This window comes from Camelus ferus, chromosome 3, assembly GCF_009834535.1.
Source record: "Camelus ferus isolate YT-003-E chromosome 3, BCGSAC_Cfer_1.0, whole genome shotgun sequence".
Taxonomy (NCBI): domain Eukaryota; kingdom Metazoa; phylum Chordata; class Mammalia; order Artiodactyla; family Camelidae; genus Camelus; species Camelus ferus.
The window spans coordinates 61420233-61442034 of record NC_045698.1 but is presented as its reverse complement, the minus strand read 5'-3'; the positions used below and the strand labels follow the sequence as shown (position 1 = coordinate 61442034).

Sequence of the window (21802 nt, the reverse complement as noted above, 5' to 3'; positions counted from 1 at the left end):
TTTTATGAAATTTTCTAATTACACGCCAGTGTGAAGGGTGTGAAGTAGTGTTGCAATGAGGTTTAATTTCTTTTGTCCTAATTACAAGTGAGGTAAAGCATCTTTTCTTGCATTGATGGCCATTCAGTTTTTCTCTTCTCTGAAATGCCTCTTCATATCTTCGCCTATTTCTCTATTGGGTTGCTGATCTCTTTATTATTGACTTTGTGTTCTTTGTATATTTGGAAGACCATTCCTTGGAAAGTCAGTAAGAAGCATTGCAAATGTCTTCTTTCCATCTGTGGCTCATATTTTTACTTTTAAATGCTTTTTTAATGCACATAAAGTAATACTAGGAATACCTACCATGAAGCTTCATTTCTTTTGCTTTATGGTTTTTACTTTTTATAACTCATGTCCTATTTAAAATAACAATCACTATTCTGAGGTTGTCAAGATATTTCTTCATATTTTCTTCTAAAAATTTTCAAGTTTTTCTTTCACCTTGAAGATTTTAATGCTAAAATAGATTTTTGAGTATAATGTTAGGTAAAATTTTTATTTTACTTTTTTCCATATGGGCAAAGAATTGTCCTGCCATCATTTATGGAACAGTGCACCCTTTTCTCCTTGATTTTTAAAACATCTCTGTCATTTATAATTTTTCTATATATATGAGGATCTGTTTGAGCTTTATATTCTTTCTCAGCATCAGGGAATCTTCAAAGAACAAAGTTTTATCTAACTTTTATCACTCACTATCTGAATTTTTTTTCTATAGGTGAAGTATAAATTACAAAAAAATTTACAACTACATCTTCAAAAAGATTGACAAATGACCTTGATAAAATAGGTCTCTGCTTTATCATCACCAACTTTGCAGCATAAATTTCAATACAAAACTCTGATTCCCTAGGAAATATTCCACATTCTTACGATCACTTCAAGTTAAAACAATCAATTCCAGGTTTTCCCTTTTTTTCTTCCACCTAGGTCGCAGTCAATGAGATGAACCATTGTCCACAATGGTAGAATTTGCTGAGAAAGAGAAAGTGGTGTCAGGGGTGGGGTGGGGGAGGAGTTTGTGCACGTGCACACACACTACAGTTCAATGCTCACTTTGTTTCTTCTCTCTTCTGGCTCATATGCTACTTGCTTAGACTCTTTCCCACGTGTCTTCCTTAAAAGGAGACCCCATTTAAGACCCAACTGGTGTGATGAAAAATCATAGTGCCTCTGGAGCCAGACCACTTTTGATGAGTCCTGGCTCTGTCACTGTCTAGCTGTGAGACCTTGGGCCTATTACTTAACCTCTCTGTGCACCAGTTTCTTTACCAGTAATGGTAGATTAAAATGATACCTACCTCACAGGGTTGTTGTGAAGAATAAATGAATTAATATAATTAATATTCCTAAGGCATTTCAGAAGTACAAGTGCCAGTAGACTCCACTGTCTTTTGGCTCCCAATGTATAACAGAGAACTCCGATATCAGTCTGAGATTTCTCTCCTTGTAGACCTTGTTCTTTCTGCCTGAAGTCCTGTACCATTTGCTATTAGTGACTGGAGTTCAGGGATTTTATCACGATATACTAAGTGTTTTCCCTCATCTCTCCAGCTTGGAACTTGGTGAGATATTATAATCTGTAAACTCATTTCTTTCATTTTACAGAAACTGACTTCTTTCCTACTTCTTTATTTGTTCACTTATTGTCTGTCTTCCTTGTTCCTTTTCTGCAACTACCATTACTCACATGTTAGGCTTTCTGGACACATTTTCTAAGTATCTAATTGCTTTCCTCAGATTCCCATCTCTCTATTTTTTTACTCTGCATTCTGAGAAATGTCTTGGTACTGATTTTTTAGACTATTTCAGATTTCAACAAGAGCACCTTCTCACCAAGATCCTCTACGAAATTTTATTTGGTTGGTTTGGTTGTTTTGTTTTTCATTATGTTTTGGTTTTGGCTCCAGAAAGCCTCTTTTGTATTGCATTTTTATTTCCTTGGGTGCTTTTATTTTTGAATTCAGGATTTCCTTTTTCTCCTTCCAAAAGCTCGATTTCACTTAATATTCTGTCTGACCTTTCCGTTTTTGACTTTTGACCCCCTACTCCTTCTTGATCATTTAGAAGCTAAGGAGACTGGGTCTACTCATGCTAAGTTTGTTCTGACCCTGTCCCTCAGGGTCTGAAGTCTCCCTGAATCCACTGCTTTCTCACTTTCCTCTGCCCACTCAGCCACTGGCCCTACTGCCTACCTACACTCAGCTTTCTCAATTCAATCCAGGAGAAGCACAAAAAATGGAATTGGGAGTGAAAGGAAAATTTTTCCAGGTACTATCTTCCCAGCATCTTTTTATGCAATTTTTAAAAACTAAGGGGGAAAAAAGGCTGGAAGAAAATACACTCACAGAAGTCAGTGTAGAAGATAGAAATTTTATGGGTGGGGCATGTTTGTTATTTCTACGATTTCAAATATTCTAAAACAAAGATATATGATTTTAATAAACAAGAAAAGTTATATGTTATTATTCATTTTAAAGCCAACTGTTGGCTGCTTGTATGCCACTTAAAAAGTCTATGCTTATTATTGGCTGAAATATGTCACATGCTTTAAATGACAAATGAATTACTATCATGACTTAGTTTCAGTTAATGAGAATACACTTCTAATCCAAATCACTGAATTAAAGACTAGGCTTAAAATGAGATCCAACAAATACTTCACTATAATATGCCATCAATTGTTATAGATCATGATTGACTACAGATAACTTTATACAGATTTCAGTATTCAGTCATACATATTGGAATTGCTAAGGATCATTCTATTAGCAATACCTCACTTTCATAATTTACTAATGAAAATTTTCTATTTCAATAGGTTAAATGATATATTGGGAAAATGTCTACCCTGAGTGGATATTTACCTCTATCTATTCTTAATTTTGAACTTGTTATTTATAGTTAAAAAGTACACAAGAATGATTTAAAGTTTCAAACAGTACAAAAGGTACACACTGAAAATGAGGCTTATGAATCACTCATCCTCCTACTTGTCCAAGCATTAAATTTCTTATCATTCCCAGAAAATGTATATATGATACAAGTATACACACAATTAAATATCCTTTTAAAAAATGTAAACATACAGTAATTTTGTCCTGTGCCTTGCTTTTTTCCAACAGCAACATATCTTGGAGATCATTCCTTATTTTTGAATAGCTGTGTAATCTTCCACTTCTACATAATCATTAAATGGGTTTCACATGTCCCTGATCACCCACAAAGGTAATTATCTCCTGGGGTCCAAGGCTTCACAGACATGAGAACCAGAATTCAGAAAAGATTTGAAATATTACAGTATTCTATCCTAATTTTCAGTTTTATACTTCAGAAATGTATTTAATTTAATCATTATTATGCTTCTGTGTTGAAAAAGATATTTCACCAACTGCTGCTATTTCTGGCATGATTTAGTTTCCCTAAGCAGAAGTCCTTTCCATTTCCACATGTTCTCTCCTGTCTGGCCTGTAAGGGGCACACTGACTGGTGTGCAGGAGGCACAGCTGTTGAAGACCCTACCAATACTTCCATTTCTCAGGCCATCCCTTCACACAGTCTTGATTTCTTTTTCCCCAACACCAGACATTTTTCTAGCTCTTTCATTTTAGCATGTTAAATATACTGAGAAGCTCTTCTCATAAGGTGGTGGGTGCTAGACTAAGCTATTTGACTATAAATTAAAGCAGATTTGCAAGGTCAGCATTTCTAGGTTAGGTGCCTGTTTTTGTAGCATCCTAGAGGGAAGAGCAGCAGAGCTAGCTGCAGAAGAGGGCTTGGCAGGGGCTTCAGGGCCAGTGTAGGAAAGCCACCATTCCTTAGCCCCTTGCCAAGGTAGACATCACTAGTTGATCCCTGCTGTCTATGCTGCTGAGACCTGATTAGGATTCAGTCTTTCTCAATACAGCATTCCAGGCAGGCATTCTCAAGTGACTACCAGTGACCAATAAGATTATGCTATCCCAGGTTTAGGCTAAATTACAGATGAGGCAAACTGCATTCTTCCACAGTAACATGTCTCATTATACACAAAGTGGTTCAAATATTTTGCTCTTACTACCTCTTATTACCTCTCCTGGTCTTTTTTTTTTTTTTCCTTTTAAGCTTGATTTTTATGATTATATTATTATTATTTATTGCTTTATTTTATTTGGTCCTCAATCATGAACAATTTGTCTTTTCAATTATCTGATGCTTTTAAGTGTAGTCTTAACCCCAACTACAGTTTAGTTACTGAGTGCTCATATCTAATACAAATAAATCTGTTTAAGCAACTAGTATGTGATCAGGATTTTGCTGAGTTGATGAGATGAATTCATCCATGATCTCACTGTTGATACACAGTTCAGAGATGCACACTGACAAGAGTATCAGGTGTAGCTGCACTTGCTGTGAAATCATATTACACATTTTTACATCTTACAAGGATGTATACTTTTAGTTTATCCCAAGTATATAACTAACCATCTAATATACCCTGGATTCTGGACACTAGAGGATAATGTCTCAGCCTAAAAAGGTGAATAAAAATTTATTTATAGTTTACTGTAATTGAAATGAAAACATGTCTACATGACAGGAGAATAACTAAGTTTTAGCAAGAGGCCCACAGGCTAGAGAATCCGGGCTCATTTAAGGACCTAGTTTACCTTACAGTGGAGTTGCCTCTGGAAGGCACTTCCCTAAAATAACAGGACAGAGTCTGACCCTGGTCAATAGTTGAAAGAGGCGGGCTTTGAAATTAGTCACTACTCAGTGTCTTACTAGCTATATGATACTTAGCAAGTATTAATCTTTGAGAGCCTCCATTTCCTCATCTGTAAGATGGAACTAGTATCTCCTAACTTGGAGGATAACATCATAAAGATTAGAAATAGGTTAAAAAATTTTTAAGGCAAAGCTCTATTGGTTATTTATAAAGTTGTTGTTTCTGATGGTTTTGTTAGACTTGGAGCTAAGAAGGCAGTGTTGCACAGGCCTGGGTCTGGCAAGTAACCGCAGGGTAAATGAGCAAGAGGTCCACAGACTACTGAGTAGCTGCCCTCCTGTCGGGTTTGGATCTCTGACCCAGGCTCTGAAACCCAAAAATTGTCTTGTTCCTTCCAGGTAAACATGACACGGCAGACGCTGACCTTTACGATGTATGCACAAAATATTTCTTCCCGTTCTATCACCCAGGTGTCCACTGAGGCATCCCTGCTGCCCTGGCACCTGCAACTGTAAATGTTGTCACTATGCTTTATTCTCTTTGTAGCTTTTTCACTACTCGAAATTATATTCTCTGCTTATAAGTTAACTTGCTCATTATTTGACTCTACCACTAAAAACATAAATTCTATGAGAGAAGGTAATTTGTCTCTCTTTTTCACATTGGATCCTCAATGCCCAGAACAGTGGCTGGAACATGCAGTGAATTCAACAAATATTTGTTAAATGAACCAAATGATTTAAATAATTGTACTCTTTCTATGGAGCTGAACATAACTCAGCTCTGATTCAAGAAGTACTAAATAATTCAGTCATACAAAAAATACTATTGGGCAATGTTGATTTTACTGAACATTTTGTATGGGAAATGAAGACAGGATTTACACTGGCACTCTTCATTAAAAATTGCTCAACCTCACTCATAACAAAAAGGATGCAAATTAAAACTGCACCAAGAAGCTTGAGGAGCATAAGAGGAATGAAGAAAACTTCTTTGGGAAATGGGGGGAGGGAGGACAGAAGGGGAGGCACCTGGCACAAAGCCTAAAGGAGCATGGAAAGTCTTTATGTGGGAGATGGGTGATGTGTTACATAGAAGGGAATGATCAAATAGTGAGTATGTAAGGATAATGTGAGCTAGGTTTCTCACTGTCAGAGAAGGGAGTTAAAAATACGGATAGGGAGAAAACTAAAACGAATCATGTGGTGTCAGAGAAGAACTGAAGATATGGTATCAACTTACAGTTTTTAATATAGAAATACAAGACAAATATAGACTTAGATCCGTATCTGTTTATTAAGAGGGCCTAGGAACAGAGATACCCAACAGCAAGGAGCATACCTAGCACTAGATCTTGGCTTCTACATACCATTCTCCACTAAAAGTTTCCTTGAAGAAATGAATAATTACAGGTCTGGTGCAGGAAAAATACAAGATGACCTTGGAACATCTCTTTGAATCAGAAAAACAAGGAAATGCTCACAAAATGATGGAAATAAGTTAAAAAAAAAAAAAAAAAAGAGAGAGAGGAGCAAGCTTGAAGGAGCTCCCACTGACCAAATCTAGGACAATTTGACCAACAAAATAAAAATGATAGTAACAGGTTATGAACCACTGAATATAAGAGAAACCAATGAGTCCATAGTGATGTAGCTAAAAGAAACAAATTACTAAATTGAATTTTAATACCAAAAGAGATATTTACATAATTTCAAAGTAAACACTTATTAATTACAAAAGGAAAAGACTAAATTTACAGTGACGAAAACTGGCACCCATGACTTTGATTAGATGACCAGAACGAACATCATCATTAATACAATAATTCAAAATTATTCACCACCTGATAGGTTACCAGGAGAATACAGTATCACTTCTGTGATATTCCTGCCAAAGACGTATAATCTGTATTGAGTCAAAAGGATATGTCAGGCAAACCCAAATTAAGAGGAATTTTATAAAATATCTGGCCTATAATCTTTAATATCAAGATTATGAAAGTTAAAGAAAGCAGAAGGAAACATTTCTGACTGAAAGAGGTTAAAGAGGTCAGGCAGCTAAGCGCAACACATGATTCTGGATTGGATATTTTTGCTATCAAGGACATAGTACATATGGATAATGAGCAAAACATGAATGGAATCTGAGGATTAGATGGTAGTAATGTATCAAAGCTAATGCCCGGAAATTGATAGTTTTATTTTGGTTACAAAGAGAACATACTTGTTTTAAGATATCCATCCTAAGTTTTCCATAGTGCAGGGATGTCATGTCAGCAACTTACTCTTAAATAGTTCAGGGGAACAGTTTTTTGTGCTTGCAACTTTTCCGTAAGTTTGAGATAGTTTGATGTTTTTGAAAAACTTAACTTTAAAAAAAAAAAAATAAGACACCAAGATGCCATTATTCACCTTTCAGGTTTGTGGAATTGTAGAAGTTTGACAATACATTCTGTTGGCAAAGCTTTGGGAAAACAGGAACTTTCATTTATTTCTGTTGGGAGCTATAAATTGGTACAGTCCCTTAGGAGGGAAATGTAGCAATGTCTATCGGAATTCCAGCTGCATATATCTTGTCCAACAATACCACTACTGGGAATTTATTCTATGGGTATGCATGTGCTAATGCAAAACAAGCTCTATATAAGTTTACTCAATATTATAAATGCAAATAATTGGAAATAACCCAATGTCCATAAATAGGTTATATTAATTATGGCACATTGATAAAATGGAATACAGTGTGATAATGAAAAGAATTAGAAAGCTCTCTATGCGGTGATAGGAAAGATGTCCAAAATATATAGTATAATCTGAAAAAAATTAAGGTATAGAACAATGTATGTAATAAGCTAAATTCGGTATAAAAAAAGCAGAGGATAAAAATAAAAATCAATATTCATATTTGCTTTTATGTGTATAAAGAAATTTTAAAGCTTACATAAGAAAACAATAACAGGGGTTACGTGGAGGGAGGGGTGAGCACTGAGGGACCAGGATATTAAGGAAATGTTATGGTCCATGTTCCCATACTTCTGTCAAAACATGTATTTCTATCATCTATTCAAAGTTTTATTTTAAAAAATTCCTCATTAAAAATTTTTGTTTTTCAAAGTCTTTCCTTAACCAAATAACTGCTTCCATTTATTTCCTCTTTAAAGTGTCTGGCAAGCTGGTGCCTTACTCCTCCCCGTATTCCCCATAATCTCACATTCCAGTCACTTCATAAATACCCCAAAACTCAGCCCTCTCCTAAACTCAACCTCCAAACCTACTTACCAACTCTTGAGGAAAGTGACCGAAACAAAGGGCCTTACATGGAAGGGAATTCTCCCCTGCAGGTGAGGGAGGTGGGTTCTGATAACTACTCCCAACTAGTTCATCAAAGTATTTTTCAAATACTATGCATCAAAGTAAATATATACATCCTTTTTCCAAGAGAAATGCCAAAGAATGGGATTTCCTCCACCTCAGGAAGTACTCGTTTGCCCATGAGTGTGCCCCTCTGGCCACACACACAGCATTTTCCACCCCATGACTTTCCCCTGCTCTTCATTTTGGTGGGTCCTAATACACAAGGGCCACCATCCCTCTTATCTAACAGTGAACTAAGCTGCATCTATCTCTAAATAGGCCAAAGGCTCTGCCCAAATTTGGAGAAACATTTAAGAACTAGTCAAAACTTAGGATTTTTGGCTCAAACACAAGATGAGAAGGATAAACAAACCCGGCCCAAATGGAATCTAGTTCTGATGTATTTTCCTGCTTTCCAATTAAAGCCAAATGTTTGGATACTTTCCAAATTACCACTGATGAAATTTGCTGTATTATTTTGCCTTTGAAAAACAGATAAACTTATATGTATATTATTAATAGACTAATGCATGCTAATGTTTAGTTTGTTTGCCTCAAGATGTCACCAATCTCCAACATGCCTGGACCGATGAAGTCTCTGATGGACTGACTGACACATTTGCTCCCTGGGCCACACATATACCAAAGAATTGTGGGAGCCACATGTGGTCAGAATACCCTCTCACAACATTCTACCATTATTTTCCTCCCTGCCAAGGACATAGGGGCGCCAGGGAAAAAGACTCTATGGTATCAGGGAGCAGATAACACCAACATTAGAAAAAGTAAAGTTTCTGACATAATCTTATTTCAAAATAATCTCAACATTTCAGCAGGGCATTTCAGAACCCAATGTCATAGTTACCCCATTTGATTTCTACAAGTTGGGGGTGGCTATAATTATCACAATTTCATATGTCAGAAAATGAAGACTCAGAGACCATCAATGAATTTTCCCAGCTCACACAGCTAGGAAGGAATAAGGACCCTCTCAGCCTGAATTAGCCTTATCTTCCATGACCTCAGAGTAAACCTCTGAATATCAAGTTTAATAACTCTATCAGTAATGGGTATTTCTAAATTCAAATGAGTTTAAAATTCTACGAGGCTATCTAATGCCTCGAGAAGAGTGTCTGCAGAGGCTGGGAATTCCAGAAAATAGGAGCTAAAAAGGTTAATTTATTCTGACAGAAGGATGATTAATATAAGGTAAGATTATCTATCTCTAATTAACCTAATCCATTATTGAGTTCTTAACAAGAAGGATATAGAGATCAGAAATGTCACTCAGAAAGAATTCAGCCGAGAAAGTTTGAAGACAGTATTGCTCTGGGAATGATAATCATTCTATTTGTTAGCCATTGGGGATGCTTAAAACCATCTTCCTATTTAAGCCAGAACCTAAAATACTTCCTTATTCAAACCTCTCTTAAGAGGACTATGAGGTGTAAGATTAACAAGTAAATTTTAACATCTACTTAAATAAAAATTGTCTTTCAAAGTTCTTAAATGGAGATCTGTTTATTTTTTTCTAAATCGACACTAATTCTGCTTATTACATTCAAAGTCTTCCTAATAAAAAGTCAAATTTTGTTACTGAGCTATATTCTTGACTGACTGACGATTTAACAACAGGCTGAACTCTCTCTCGCTGACCCATCTTATTCCTGCCATCTTCCAATAGGAAGTCAGACAAAACAACTATAGTATTATTCATTAATAGTATTTCTGATGACTGTGGAAAACCAATTCTGCTTTAAGCATGCCTAACTAAAAATCTTAAGACACTGAAAAGATCTGATTTGCCATATCCTGTGGCCTAGAGTTTGTGCTTTTTTTCTTTTCATTGTAAACTGCAGTATCAAATAAGAATGAAGGATATCATTCAGTTCAGTTTTATAAAAATAGAACAGCGAATGGGATTTTTCTTGTCTTGGAATTAGTTATTCTGACTGAAAAACGATGTCAAAAAGGCACGAAGATTCCATGCTTTTAAAGGCCTCTCCAACCACTGGGGCCAAAAGCCTCCTGAAGGACCTACTCAGAGGCAGGGGAACCACCACTGCTCCTCCCAGCCAACGTCTCAGTCCTAGGTGGGCAGAAAAATACTTCCCCTCAACTCTCCAGAAGCCAAGTGAACAGAGTTCCAATGGAATACAGAATGCGAGTGCTGGCAAGGAGGAAGGATTGACAGCCTACTACCTAGCTGAATACTTGCAGAGTCAGGGACCTAGAAAACAACATGATGCGATGCCTGCCTTCAAAGTGCAGAGAATCTGTGAGGGAATCTGGGGAAGAATTTGACATGTGTCTTTCGGACTTCGGGACTGTATCTGAACACCAAGAATTGTGCCTGTTTCTTTTCTGCAATTTTTTAAGGAAGAGGATTTGTTGGCTGGGCCCAGGAAAGTGGGGCAAAAGACATCATGTTATACAAACTTAAGAAGGTGGTGAGAAAACCTCCAACCCATTTCAGGTTTCCTTATCTATCAGAGGGTGCAGAGGAGGACTTCTATGGTTGACTTGATATGAAGAAATACAGAGAAGAGGGGAGAAATTGTTGGGATGTGGACCAAAGGCAAGACTATAGGAAGACATGGGAACTCCCTCTGGGGGTGTTCTCAGTGATGTGGTGGACCAGGGTGAAACTATACAAATCTAAAAACTGCACAAAGTTATGAGTAGACCACATCCTCAGAGACCACCAGCAGCAACAGAATCATGTACTGTCTTGTGGGGAGGGGCACTCCTCATCCCCAGTAAGCAACCCCTGCCGTCTCACAATACTTCTCCCCAACAAAGGAGCTATATGCTAGTAGAGGGAATTGAGAGGATTATATCTGAATCAGATTTGAGATTAGATTTTTATACTGGAGTGAAATTAGTCTGGTTTTGCTTTGTTTTTTTAATAGCTTAAAGTGATGAGAAAGTTGTGGAATGTGCCCAAGAAATTGTCTTGGGAGATTCTACATAGCACCACTGGGAATTGCGATTTGAGAAAAATGAAAACATTACTGTGTTAATACCCACAAAGTAGAGTCTATTCAATAAAACTGTTTACACTGAAATGTTGACTTTTTAAAGCAGGCTGGGAGAGGTTGCTTGGGGGTGGGGAAGTTTATTACACATTGTCCTAAAAATGGACAATGAAAAGAACAACATAACAAAAAAACAAGTCATTTCTTAAATGTAGGGATTATGGAAGATTCAAAAGAATAAAAAATCATACAGATTTTATTTTATTATATAAATTGAAGACACATACTACCCATGTCTTTTCCAAAAGGAGATATTTTTAGTAAAACCAACCTAGGATTTGTTAAGACCTTTAAGTTTTTAATGTACTGCTTTGTACTTTATGAGTAAGGGACCAAATTTTCAGTATGCACTTTCATATCCACAGTGTCCATGACAGATCTGAACCATAATGTTCAGGCCATGATTTTCAAATCAATCTATCACCTTCTACCCACTTCTTCCTTTCCTGTCATATCTTGGTCATTGTTCCAGTCACTGAAGATTTGGGAAAGGGGAATAGTTTTAATGATTTTTGCAATGTAGACTTATTATTTTTGTAATTAAGAAAAATAAAAGAATTCGTATTTTATTCATCATCTTCCCCTCTATATCAAATCATGCTTTATCCTGCATAAATTCAACACCACACATGCAATCTGCTGGTGCTGAACATCTTTTGTTTCTGCCAGCATAGCGCCTGTTCTCTTTCTTCTCTTAACAGCACCTTTGTTTTTCTTTGAGGAACTACCCCTATCCCATTTCATGCAGGCTTGGTAGAAACCTCAACCTCCGGGCCAAGGAGATGGGCACAAGACCCAAGCAAAACCATCAAACTTTAACCTTTCCCTCGGTATGTGAATCCTGAGAAGTAACACAGGAATAGATGATGGAAGAGCTGATTCATCCCAATAGTGATCATCTTAAGAGACTTCCTAACTCCTATAACAGCAAAGCTGCAAGCTTCCTGTACATCTGGGGCATGATTGTTCAGCCTTTTAATTCTGTGAGCTATCCAATATACTTATAAAAAATCCTTTCCCTCCCCACTCCTATGCACATACCCTTAAGTTAGACAGTTGGTTTTGATTGATAGGGACCAAATCTCACAAGGACCTTGGAAAAGGCATGACCCATCTACTATCCCTATTCCAGACCCCCTCCTCGCTTTCTCTACTTTCCTAATAGTTTAAAGAATGATTCATTTCAACATTCAATATTCATTTTCTTCATGTCAACCTCTCTCTAGCCAATATCTTCAATTTAGGCATACCATGCCTTTCCATTTAACTGCTTCCCTGATAAAAACTGCCTCCTCCACTCCTAGGGCCAGGGGGCACTGGAGGAAAAACTACAACCCTTCAGGTTAGTGTCTTCACTCATTTTCAGTTTCTACTTTCAGTTAGATCTTCCATACTGATCAGAAGTCTTCCTGTGTTTTTGCTCATTTCACTTCTCATTCTCTGCAATGAACTCCTTCCACTTTCCTCAAATCTCCAACTAAGTCACTCCTTCTCAACAATGTCCATACCAAGAAAGTAAAAGCCATAGGATGGAAATTCACTCCTCTTCCAGGAGGGAAACTTTCCTCTCACTCGTTGAAGTGGGAACATGGTCTTTCCTTGTACTTAAAACTAATCCTAAGGATTATGCTCTAGACCCCATTCCTTTCTACCTTCTGAGAGAAGTAGCTTTATCAATGATCTCTCTTCTATATCTTAAACCTCTCCCACCAGATGGGCATCTTATAAAAGACAACTCTTCCCTGAATGAGTCACCTTTTAGCTACTGCCCTTTCTCTTCTCATTCACAACTAAATTAAAACAGTTGTATATCTGCCCTGCTTGTGGAAGGAGGGGCATGGGAGAAGGAAAGGGAGCAAGGTGTGAGTCAGAGCCCACCGGGTACAGGGTGAAGACGGTATCACACAAAAGTCAGTCCAGTATGGAGAGGCCAAGCCTGAGCAGGGTAAGGATACGTCCATGAAGGGGGGCAGTCTGATGTGGATGACAGAGCTCACACAGGAGAAGAGTGCATCTGTATAGGAGAGGAGATGGCAGTGGATGGGAGAGATGGATTACACACAGGGAGACTGACTACACAAGTAAATCTGATAAGGCCAATAGGAGCCAAGTTTCTCAGCATCAAAGAAGGGGATTGCATATATGGAAAGGGAAAAGCAAAGAGCACACTAGTGCCTGGATCTTATCTTCTACGTATTATTCCCTACTAAAAAGACTCATGTCTAAAATGACTGATTTCAGGGCTAGGAAATCAGGAATAAGAAAGTACAAGATAAACTTGTTAATACCTGTGACTGAAAGAAAGAAAGAAAGAAAGAAAGTGGGTAAAAAGTGACGGAGGCATGTCAAGAGACAGATAAGCCACTTGGAAGGAGCTTTCACTAGCTAAAGCTAGTACAATTTGCATACAAGGTAAATAATGATAATAATGAATTAAGGCCCAATAGTACTATAAATAAATAAATGAGTAAATTGAAAGATTATTGAGGAATATGAAACTTGCAAAGTCTCAAAGAATTTCCCCATAAAACATTTACTAATTACCAACAGAGAAAAGAAAATTAATAATTGAGAATCCTGACAGACATCCTTAATTAAGTGACCATTAGTAGAGACAAGTCAAAATTGTGTGCTATCTAATAGGATTCAATGAAAAGAAAACATCATCACTTTCGAGGTGTTTCTGTCAAAATCTAATAATTCAGCCTTTTCATCTGAACCACAGAACACAGTGACTATTTCCTCAACTTTCTCAAGAATGGCATGTAACTAATAAATACTATTTTAGCTGTATTGGAAGAAGTTAATTTGTTCATAAAACATACCCCTTAGGATGTTGGGACTTAATTCTCTCCCAGAATTCTGGCTGGAAAAGTTCCAGAGGTACATTCCGTAAAATAACTAGTCTGTAATCTTCAAAATATCAAGGTCATTAAAAATCAGGAAATGATCATGTTGCTGCTCCCAACTGAAGGAGACTAAAGAAGCATGACAACTATATGCCACAGGTGATTCTAAACTGTATCCCTTTGCTCTAAAGGACAGTATTAAGACAACTGGTGAAACTTGATTGGGTTTTGAGGAGTAGATGGTAGTAATGTATAATGTCAATGACCTGATTTTCATGGGTGCATTATGGTTATGTAGGCAAATGTGTTTATTTGTAGGAAATGCACAGTAAAGTATTCGGGGGTGGTGGAGCATTGTACTGGCAAATTACTTCCAAATGTTTCAGGGAAAAAAAGTTTTTGTACTGTGCCTGGAAATTTTCTGTAAATGTTTTGTTTCAAAAATGTTTTAAATCAAAAAATATTAAAACTAAACAAATACAAATTCATCATCATCCTCACTCCTTCCCATGTTCCTCATCTTAATGAACGGTTCCACCATTCAGTCATCAAATTGCCTGAGACAGAAATCCAGGGTCGCCCTTCACTCCCCCTCCATTACAATACACATCCAATTAATACGTCTCCCTCTGAATCCATATCCAACTACACACCAAGTTCTAGTGATCCTACACTCTAAATATCCCTATGCCTCTCTGATACCACACAATTCTGGCCACCACCCTCATGCTCCTCTATTACCAATCCTAAAATAGTCTCAAATTTCCTCCCAATCCATTTTCCATATATCAGTGAGTTATTCTAAAACACAAAAGTCTGATCACGTTATTTCCCTCACACCAGTCAGAATGGCCACCATTCAAGAGTCCACAAACGATAAATACTGGAGAGGGTGTGAAGAAAAGGGAACCTTCCTACGTTGCTTTTTTTCTATTTTAATATAAGTTAATGAATTCAAAATGACAATAGCCATTATTATAATTAACTCTATAAGTTTTTCAAGTTTCTAAGGTAACATGAATATATGCATAAAACGAGTACTGTAAAATATCCAAAAATATATACAGATTTCACAATTTCTTTCAACTCTGATTATTATATATTTTCACTTAAATCTTATTTTTGATTCTTTCATCTCATGCAGTTTTGTGTGGTTGTCTAGAAAAACGTCCCAGAAGATTCTACAATCTTAGAATGGAAAACTGTTTAAAGATAACATTCCATTATCAATTTGTCACATATCAATAAGTATTTATTGAGTGTGTGTTATGTACCAGGCTCTATGCTAAGTGCTAGAGACAGAAAAATGATGAACACTTTAGCACTAGATAAGACATGGAGAGTGCCCTTGAGAGGCTTGCAGCATTATGGAAGAGACAACAAATGTACAAACTATATAAAAGATTGATAAGGAACAGTATTATTTAAAAGGTGCTATGTACAAAGAAGAGAAATGTATAATCCAAACTAGAGGAGGAGAGGATGGTTACAGGAGACTTCTTGGAGGAGATGTTGAGAAATAAGCCTACTAACTCGCTTGCAGTATGGCCTAATAATTTAAGAGCACAGGTTCAAAACCAAGCACCATTTGTTCCTAGCTGAATAAGTATGGGCAACGTATTTCATCATCCCAAGCTTGTTTCCTTGTTCATATAATGGATGTAACAATATTTACCTAATAGGGCCATTAAGAGACCAAGTAAGATGAGAGGAGAAAGCACAAATAAGAGTAGAAAGCACAACGGTTATTATGAGATATGCTATTTTGCTGCTTGTTATGATGATGATTTCTTTCTCTCTCACACACATCCCACTCAGCATACAACCTGGTGGTTTCTGTACTTCTCAGCCAATATACACATGACCTATACATCTATAAAAGAAAAAACTGCTCCATCTCACTGACCCAACCCTCTCTGCCTCATCTTCTGTCATCAGCCAGGCTTCCCAATTCCCTGAAAAGTCTGTTTGAATTGCTGTCATTATCAGACATGCCAGTGCCACATCCACTGTTTGAACATGATTCTGACGATCGAGTTGTCTCTAGACTATCTGTCCACCACAACTCTCCTCTCACCCTGTATTGTCCCCATATCCACCAGGAGACAGATCTCTTGGCCTTCACCCTCACACTACCCTCTGATGGGTCTTTCTTACCAGTATTTTGGTGATTTTTATGCATTTCACTTAACCAGATTTGCCCTCTAACTATTGGCTACCACTGTCTCCAAGCCAGTAGCAAACATTTCATTTCATTTGGAGCTATCATTGCAGAGACAGAAAAAGAAAAAAAAAAAAAGTGGTAAGAACACAAAATTGTCAAGGTTTATAAAGATGACAAAGACTAGTGCTAGAAAAAGAGTAATAGTTGGGCCTTTTATTCTTTCCTATAGTATCTTCTTTAGGATCATGACTCTTTTACAATCCCGTCTTTCCTCTTTCCCTGCAATAATCTCCCACTGGCCACTCATCTACCAAGTGACTCTTTCTGAAAGGTTTCTCCTTCCTCTTCATTTGCAGAGAAACCTAAGGGAGGGGCAGGGCTCAACTCAGTTTCTTCTCATATACTCACCTTTCGAGGGCTTTTACCAAGTTTCACCAAAACAGATCCAAATAATAGCGGTAACTAGTAATAATAATAAATAACAAATTAATGTTAAAAGTCTTCTCCCGGTTTAAGTAGCCCACTAGTAGAAATAAAGTGTTCCCTGTTTTTAAAAGTGTAAAAGATACGACTTGAACATTATAACTATTAGGTAAAAGGTATCTACTCTAACTTCCAAATTCTGTTTTCAATTCATACCTTACTAAATTGTTGTGGCTTTATCTCAGCATTACTCCCACTTTCTAAAGACCAAGACATACTGCATTATTTTAATTTGTAAATTATTCATGATTTAATTCTGTTCCTCACTTTGGATACTTTGCCTTGTGTATCTGCACCTCTACTCACACAAAATCCTTCATATATGTTTCAAAGTCCAAAGCATTAAAGCATTAAATTTATTTCTATCGATTCTCTGTAGCAAAATAATCTGATATTCATACATGACTACAAAAATGTTATATCAAGTTGAGGCAGAAAATTTCAGTTGCCTCATGTATCCATTGAAAGGTACGAAAGTAGTTTACACAAGAACTAAAAAGATGTTTATGTTACAAAAACAACAAATTTAAAGCTAATGGCTGATTATCTACATATGAATTTACTAGGTCATAGACTGCACGTGTGATTTTAAGGTTTAGATATCACCTAACCTGTTTTCTGACCCTGAAACAAAACGTCATTTGAAACTCTTAAAATTCTGGATGCAGTGAGTCCTCAGCAAACTTTTAAACTTAAACTGCCCCTCCTCTTCCCCACTTTTCCTAATAAACACTTCCTTCATCATAGCTACATCTTCAATGCGGTAGCAAGTAAAATTCCCCAACAACAGAAACGATGTAACATGAAAACGGAGCTGACTACAGATGAATGAGAAGCAAGAATTCTCTTACACTTCTTAAGTTATGGTAACATAAGAATAATAATTACCAACAGTGAGTAAAACTAACCTTTGATGGCAGACCCTTGGAAAATACTTCCATTAAATAGTATTTACAAGGTAGTGGCAGTAAATAACAAGTTCTGAGTTGTTGTTTTTTTAATTTTTTAAAACTGTTTTTTTAATTATTCATAATGATCCTTTTCATCAAAAGAGAAAACTTAGGTGATTGGAAGGGCAAAATTCCCCAAGGAAGATATGGAATATGAAATTCCAGTTAGCCAAATATGAATTTGATATAAGAAACTGATTACTAGTTCCTTTCAATTATACTTTGCCACTAAAACTCAGTATCTATTAGAAAATATTAGTCATTATATTAGAATTTTTTTTTACCCTCATTCTATAAAGCTGTGCCTGGTCAAAAATCATAGAATAGTTCAGAAAGGAAATTCAGCATTTCTGATCCTCCTTGTAGGCCCAACGCCCCACGAGCCTGGATGAATAAACTTTATCAACTCATCTAACCTAGCAGGCCCTATGTGTTACAAATTCATTAAAGAGACTATCCCTTGGAGCCACTAATCAAATCTGTTGTCAAAATATTCTGCTGGACTCAACAACAAAAAAACAAATAAACTGATTAAAAAATGGGCAGAGGATCTGAACAGACATTTATCCAAAGAAGACATACAAATGGCCAATAGGCAAATGAAAAGATGTTCAACATCACTAATAATTAGGGAACTACAACCACAGTATCAGCTCATATCTGTTAGGATGACTATTATCACAGAGACAAGAAATAACAAATGTTGGAGAGGATGTAGAGAAAAGGGAACCCTCATACACTGATGGTGGGAATGCAAACTGGTGTAGCCACTATGGAAAACAGTAGGGAGATTCCTCAAAAAAATCAAGAATAGAGCTACCATATGACCGAGCTATTCTACTTCTGGGTATTTACCCAAAGCATGAGAAAACACTAATTTAAAAGATAAACGCAGCCTATGTTCATTGCAGCATTACTTACAACAGCCAAAATATGGATACAATCTAAGTGTCCAGAGATGGATGAATGGATAAAGGTGTGGTATATACACAAAATGGAATATTACTCAACCATAAGAAGAATGAAATCCTGCCACCAGTAACATGAATAGACCATGAGGGTATTATACTAAGTGAAGTAAGTCAAACAGAAAAATGAAAGTACCGTATGATTTCATTCATATATGGAATCTAAAATAACAAAACAAGTGAACAAACAAAATAAAACAAAACTAAACTCAAAGATAATAGAGATCATATTAGTGGTTTCCAGAGAGGAAGGGGGCTGGAGGGTGGATAAAAAGAGGGAATGGGATGGTGACTAGACTTGCAGTGGTCATCACTTTGTAGTGTGTACAGATGTTGAAATATAATGCTGTACACCTAAAACTTACACAATTTTTTTAAAAGTTTAAAAATTCTCCTTGATAGAAAGCATTGTCATAGATTAACTGGCAATGCTGTTCTTTCTCAGTTGTACATCTAGATGAAAATGTGTCAAAATGTTAACCAGTGGTATCTCTGGGTGAATAGCAGAATTATGAATGATTTTATATTAAATCAAAAATGAGATTAAATGGCATCCACATAACACATATCACATTATTTCTTAACAATGGAAAACAGAAACTATATTTGGTACTGAATTTCATCACAAAATCCATAAGACATTTAAAATGCTTATTAAGTAGGAACAACATAGCAAACATACCATGTAATTACCAAATATAAAAAACAAATCTTATTCATTTTGCTAATAATAAGCAAATTTTACCTCCAGTCTCCACATCAAAGTCAAATTTGTTGCATTTTTGAATTGTTAAGAAGTCAGAGTTACAAAATCTTGAAATACAGAATTAAGACTTAACAAACAAAATCCCTTAGTTCTACAGCACTCAAGCCTGTCAGGTCTCAGTTAAAATAGGGATTAAGCATGGATTTCATACATTTCTTTGAGAAATAGGTTCTGATTGCTGATATAATTTTTCTTACAAACACATACCAAAACTTTCGGTTGAGATGGCTTGCTTTTTTTTAAATAATGAAATTGGGCATTTTGATATAACTTTCGAAAAACTCCAGACTTGGCAGTAATTTTGACGTATTGCCTTAATATTATATATCTTGATAGAGATTATCATTTGTCAGTTTTTGAAAGAGTTCTTGAAATTCAGTTTAAACCTTTATATGGTAAGATGGAACACCCATTGAATTTAAAATCCAAGAAACAAATACCATAAAAAGAGAACCCTATTTAAATTCTGAAGAAGCTATAAAAAGGGGAGGGGGAACTGGTTATACCGTCTAGTTTGAATTTTATTCAGTTGTGCCAACTGAATCTAGTGGAGGGGTTGGAAGAAGCGAACGGAGACAACACAGCAGCGGGATGTTGTTCTGGGCACAGAAAGCAGCCTGTAACTGCACGTTGGCAACAGTGAGCCAAGCTAACAAAGGGGGCAGAGGATGTACTTGACAGGAGTATAGAGAGAGTTAGCAGATGAGTAGGAGGATATGGCATATGAGACGTAGGCTGTGGTGCAGTAGGAAAGAGCCTTGGTGGTAAAGATGAATAGCTTAAATTTAATGCAAAATACAATAAGGGCCCAGTGAAGCAAGTCCAGGAGCCCAGGATAATGGCTACCGCACAGCATTCCAAGCTGTCAGAGGGTAGATATTTAGACATGGAGTCTTGAAAAGGGGAGGTTATAAAAGTCATGAGAGAAAACATTCGAAACTTAGTCCAAGTGGGGTTTTATCCTTTTAGAAATAAAAACATAAGCAAGAATTTAGAGGTATCAGCGTTGTTTGTTTCTGATGTTTTCATAGTTTGAATAAATAGGAGGAAAACAAAATGAAGCAAGTAAATTCAAGTTTAGGTGCTGAAGAAACTGTCACATGATCAAATCCAAAGAGAAGAGTAGGATCTTAGGTAAGACTGATAGGGGATAAGAATTTCTTGGCAACTTGTCAGTTACTAAAGTGTTTAGGAAGATACCATAAAAAGAAAATAAAGAGAAGTAGAAAAACAAATAATAATGATAATGAATTATAATACCCTAAAACTTTCAAACAGAAGGAATAATGTAATACACTGACAGGGAATATATCATTTAATTGCTAAAACAATTTTCCAAACTACAAATAATTCTCTTAAGAGTTCTTTTTGGTTAAATGCAAATCTAGTTTGTTTAAATAGCTGATTCTTATTTCCTCAGAAATAAGCTATAGCCCTTAATAATTTAAAACAACTTTAGTAATGAAGGCCTCATTGTGAACTGCACTTTTAAATCCGTTCCTTGCCCAATGTAATTTGAATGCTTAATGTATATCATTTAACCTTAATGCTAAGGAGCTGACATCTTAACAAATTCACCACTTTTACCACTAGGTGGCGAAAAAACCCAAATAGTATCTGTTACCAAAGCTAGTACAAGATCCCAACTATTTGAACAACTAGAACTGCCAGCAGGTGTCAACCAAGAGAGGGGGAAAAAAGACTTCCCCCAATTCAAAAACACAAATTCATAGTTTTAAGCACAACTATCTAAACTTTATTAGAGATAAATGGCCTGCCCATTAACTGCTCAAATAGTTTGCATATTTATACTCATTTATACAATGCTCTTGAGTCCAAGATACTGCCTTTTCAATTAAAATTCAATTAAATAAAATTCAGTTCCATCCATCCAAAAAAAAAAAAAAAAAAGCAAGCAAGCAAGCAAGACCAATGAGCTTAGTATATTGTAACTCACAGGTTCAACCTATCCAAATATACTGCACAAAAGAATCTAAAGTGGTTTAGACAGACAAAAATCTTCCAAAGCGTTATTTGGTTATGTATATATATTTATATATATATTCCATATTCATATTTTTTCTTCCTGTATTTCTCTCCTATAAGCAATTTTATTGACCGCAAAAAATCTAGGTAAGTATATGCTGTTAGCCTTGAATCCCAGTGTGATTTTATGAAAGCATTGCCATTTGTTACCAAAACGTTTACAATAAACAGACAAACGTACCTGTCCGTAAGACAGATGTATTATGAGAATTACTATGTTGAAAGGTCCAAAGCTAAAAATTAGAATTAAAGCTTTACAGAATTGAGCTCTATTTATGTAACAAATCATGGTTCTTAAAAATTATCTTCTGCGCTTCACTGACTGCTAACAAAGATTTTTTGATCCTATTGTAAACATTATGTCAGCTAAAACACTGTGTCATACTGCCTTTTATACAGGCGGTACTTTTTTAGGCCGAACTCTATTCTTAATCC

General features: G+C 36.2%; 1 long non-coding RNA gene across 1 annotated transcript in view; it reads right to left on the bottom strand.

Annotated features, from left to right (window-relative positions):
- The window catches only part of LOC116662252, a 288950-nt gene that overhangs the window by 263686 nt on the left and 3462 nt on the right, over positions 1 to 21802 (bottom strand). The window lies entirely within an intron of this gene.